Below are 4,976 nucleotides of genomic sequence, written 5' to 3' on the forward strand. Positions count from 1 at the left end.
CTTCTTCACGAAAGTTCCTTGATCATGATCGCGGCGTAAGTACGGAGCCTCTTCTTTGGATAGCAGGATGCTTGGATCAACTTCAACGGCGAATGGAGGCATGCCATCAAACTGATCATAATAATCTGATTGGTCTGTTTTATCCTCGACTCCCACGATTTTTCTTTTACCTGGAAGAACTATGTGGCACTTTGGCTCCCATGTCTCTTCTGGATTCCTCTTGGGTTTGCTGCACATGTCCTTCACATAGAACACCTGATGCACATCATTGGCAAGTACGAATGGGTCATCACTGTATCCAATCTTGCTCAGATCTACTATTGTCATTCCGTACTGATCTTTGGTGACGGCAGTTAGCTTCACCCAATTGCAAAGAAATAGAGGGATGTACAGCGGTCCGTATTCGAGTTCCCATATCTCCTGTATGAAACCATAATACGACTCCTTACTATTATTTCTGTCCATGGCATCCATGCGGACACCACTATTCTGGTTCGTGCTTTTCTGGTCCTGGGCTCTCGTGTAAAATGTGTAACCATTTATCTCATAGCCTTGGAATTTGACGATTGTGGTAGCAGGTCCCCTGGCTAACCAGGCAAGCTGTGGGTGAATCTCAGAGTTACCCATAAGTTGTTGGCGCAACCAGGAGGGAAAAGTTTCCATGTGATGACGGGTAAGCCAAGCATCGGATTTGGTCGGGTTTTTGGAAGCTACCATCTGCCTGTGCTGCTCTATATACGGAGACACAAAGAATGACTTTTGTAGAACAGTGTAGTGTGCCTTGTCGAACAAATCAGTATCATTGCTCAAACTTGATTTCCTTCCAAGGGTGCTCATTCCTCGGAGCCTCCCCTCGTGGCGTGAAGTTGGAACCCCAATCGAGTCAATTGAATCAATAAAATCAACACAAAATTCAATCACCTCCTCTGTTCCATATCCCTTAGCGATGCTTCCTTCTGGACGGGCATGATTAAGAACATAGTTTTTTAGGACTGCCATGAATCTCTCGAAAGGCCACATATTGTGCAGGTATACAGGTCCGAGAATACCAATCTCTTTTACTAGGTGAACCAGTAAGTGCGTCATAATATTGAAGAAGGATGGTGGAAATACCAACTCAAAACTGACAAGACATTGCACCATATCGTTCTGTAGCTTTGATAGCTTGGATGGATCGATTGCCTTCTACGAAATCGCATTGAGAAACGCGCATAGCTTTACGAGTGGCAACCGGACATTTTCTGATAGAACACCCCTCAGTGCAACCGGAAGCAACTGGGTCATCAACATGTGGCAGTCATGAGCCTTGAGATTTGTAAACTTCTTTTGTTTCATATTTATTATTCCCTTTATATTCGAGGAGTACCCAGACGGGACCTTCATACTATTCAAGCATTCAAACATGCTATCCTTCTCCTCCTTGCTGAGAGTGTAACTGGCAGGACGTAAGTAGTGCTGTCCATTATCTCTCTTTTCCGGATGTAGGTCATCTCGTTGCCCCATGGCTTTCAGGTCCTGTCGTGCTTCCAATGTATCTTTTGAGGTTCCATAAACACCCATGAAGCCTAGCACGTTCACGCAAAGATTCTTCGTCAGGTGCATCACGTCTATTGCGTTGTGAAGCTCTAGGATTTCCCAATAAGGTAGCTCCCAAAATATTGACTTTTTCTTCCACATGGGTGCATGTCCGTTATCATCGTTCGGAACAGGTTGGCTACCAAGTCCCTTTCCAAAGACTACATATACATCCTTCATCATCTCGAACACACGCTTTCCATTACGGTGTGCAGGTTTTTTACGATGGTCTGGCGTCCCTTTGAAATGCATCCCGCTCTTTCTCAGCTGGTGGTGAGCAGGGAGAAATCGACGATGACCCATATAGACGACCTTCTTACAGTGCTTCAAGTACATGCTATCTGTGTCGTCTAAACAGTGGGTGCATGCCCGATATCCCTTATTTGTCTGTCCTGAAAGGTTACTCAATGCAGGCCAATCGTTGATGGTTACGAACAACAGTGCTCGTAGATTAAAGATCTCCTGTCTATCCTCATCCCACACACGTACACCTTCTTCCTTCCAGAGCTGTAAAAGGTCATCAACCAACGGCCTTAGGTACACGTCAATGTCGTTGCCGGGTTGTTTTGGGCCTTGGATAAGCGCCGGCATCATAATGAACTTCCGCTTCATGCACAGCCAAGGAGGAAGATTGAACATACAAAGGGTCACAGGCCAAGTACTATGACCACTACTCAACTCACCGAATGGATTGAATCCATCAGTGCTTAAACCAAACCTTATGTTCCTTGCTTCACTTTCAAAGTCTGGGAATGTTCTATCAATTGATCTCCACTGTGCCCCATCTGCGGGGTATCTCAGCATCTCATCTTCCTTACGGTCTTCTTTGTGCCATCGCATCAACTTAGCATTCGCCTTGTTCCTGAACAAGCGCTTCAAGCGTGGTATTATAGGGAAATACCACATCACCTTCGCGGGAACTCTCTTCTTAGGAGACTGCCCCTCGACATCACTAGGATCATCTCGCCTGATCTTATACCGCAGGGCTTCGCAGACGGGACAAGCATCCAATTTCTCGTATTCATCACCATGATAGAGGATACAGTCATTAGGGCATGCGTGTATCTTCTGAACATCCAATCCGAGACGGCAAATAATCTGTTTAGCTTCATATGTTGTGGACGGTAATTCATTATTCTCGGGAAGAATCTTCTTGACAATGTTCAACATCCCCTGAAATGCCTTATCGGACACACCATTTTTTGCAATCCATTGCACAAATTCTATCATGCGCTGCAACTTTGCTGCTTCCTTCTCAGTTTCGCAATCTCTGTATGCATCTCGTATCACCTGACCAAGGTCATCAGTAGGGTCATTTTCTGCAAACTCATCTTCATCAGCCTCGCCCATTGTAGTACCTGCAAAAGCTTGGCCTGCAACCCAGTCCGGAATGGTGTCATCTTCCTCCTCCTCCTCGCCATCTTCCATTACAACCCCTAGTTCACCGTGCTTGGTCCAAACCAAATAGTTAGGCATGAAACCGTATTTAAACAAGTGGCTGTGAATAGTCCCCCAGGAATCCTTTGAATACTCCTTCCTGTTATTGCATTGGAAGCATGGACAACATACGAACCCATTCTCTGGCTTGTTCGCTTTTGCCACTTCGAGAAAATAATGCAAGCCATCAATAAACACCTTGCTCCGCCTGTCTGCATTATACATCCATTGTCGGTCCATCTGCATCGTATTACGCATGAAAATGGATTACACTTGACAATGGATTACGCGTGAAAATCGATTAAAGATCCAAACAACATGGTACAATACAACAACATGAAGATCCAAATTAAAGTCCCAAACACTGCATAAGTTGTTGAACTTGAAGACCGTGATCATCTCGCGAGGATGTCCTCAACTGGGCGGCACCGGTATTCGTCATGAAAGAGGTTAGATGCTACGGAAAAGGGGACACGGTCACGATGTCCGTATCCACTCTTTCTCGTAGAATCGAACCTCCTTCTTGACATACGTTGCTGCTCGGCGGAAAAAATCCTCGGAGAGATGAATACGGTATGCAAGTTCAACAAGTAGCAGAAGTCATCTATGTACAAAAATTCTTTCCTTACCACTACAGAAGTTGTTGAACTTGAAGACCGTGATCATCTCGCGAGGATGTCCTCAACTGGGCGGCACCGCACTTCGTCATTAAAGAGGTTAGATGCTACGAAAAAGGGGACACGGTCACGATGTCCGTATCCACTCTTTCTCGTAGAATCGAACCTCCTTCTTGACATACGTTGCTGCTCGGCGGAGAACATCCTCGGCGAGATGAACACGGTATGCAAGTTCAACAAGTAGCAGAAGTCATCTATGTACAAAAATTCTTTCCTTACCACTACAGAAGTTGTTGAACTTGAAGACCGTGTTCATTTCGCGAGGATGTCCTCAGCTGGGCGGCACCGCACTTCGTCATGAAAGAGGTTAGATGCTACGGAAAAGGGGACACGGTCACGATGTCCGTATCCACTCTTTCTCGTAGAATCGAACCTCCTTCTTGACATACGTTGCTGCTCGGCGGAGAACATTCTCGCCGAAATGAACACGGTATGCAAGTTCAACAAGTATATGGATTTAAAAAACCATATTGAATTTGATAAGATAAACCGTCTAGACAAGGTAGTATATGGATTTAAACCACTGCAATAATGCATACTATATATGACACATCAATCTCCCTCACATTCTAGCTCAAAATACCTCTCCATTTTTCTACTTCATCATCACATTGTAGCAAATAATCTTTCCATCTCCAAAGAATAAATCAAAGCATAACACGAGGATGAAGTAGCAAACCTTCGCATTACTTGTGTTGGCCAAGTGAAATTCCCACAAAAATGAGGGAAAAAACTTCGGGCAGCACCTCCCTTGCTTGGGCACCATCGGAGAGTAGGTGAAGCTCAGCTCTCTATCAATGTGCTGGACTGCTCGGGCTGGAGGAAGAAGAAAGTCTCTGTCTCGGGATATAGTGGGGGATGAGTTTTTATCCCGGTTAAAAACTCCAACCGAGACAAAAGGAAACACCTTTTGTCCTGGTTGGAAGTTAGTCCCGGTTGGAGGATCCAACCGGGCTCCAACCGGGATAAAAGGGTGTCCCATTTATCCCGGTTGGATCCTCCAACCGGGATAAAAGGGTCCCGCCACCGACGGCCCCCCGCTAGCCGTTGCAACCGGGACTAAAGGGGGGCCTTTAGTCCCGGTTGCAATTACCAACCGGGACTAATGCTCCCCTCCAAATTCCCGCACCCCGGCGCACCCCCTTTTGTCCCGGGCCACTTTTAAACCGGGATAAAAGGGGGCGGATCGAAAGTCAGTTCTCTACTAGTGTCAGTGGTGCTGTTGCTGTTGTGCTACTTTATCCCAAATTTTACCGATGTTTCTTGAACCGGTCAGCTTGATCCAAC

General features: G+C 45.9%; 1 pseudogene; it reads right to left on the reverse strand.

Moving 5' to 3' along the window:
* On the reverse strand, window positions 1–3,237 carry LOC111258196 (annotated as a pseudogene).
* Window positions 3,238–4,976: the final 1,739 nt, after the last annotated feature.

The sequence above is a fragment of the Setaria italica genome, chromosome VIII (genome assembly GCF_000263155.2).
Source record: "Setaria italica strain Yugu1 chromosome VIII, Setaria_italica_v2.0, whole genome shotgun sequence".
NCBI classification, from domain to species: Eukaryota; Viridiplantae; Streptophyta; class Magnoliopsida; order Poales; family Poaceae; genus Setaria; species Setaria italica.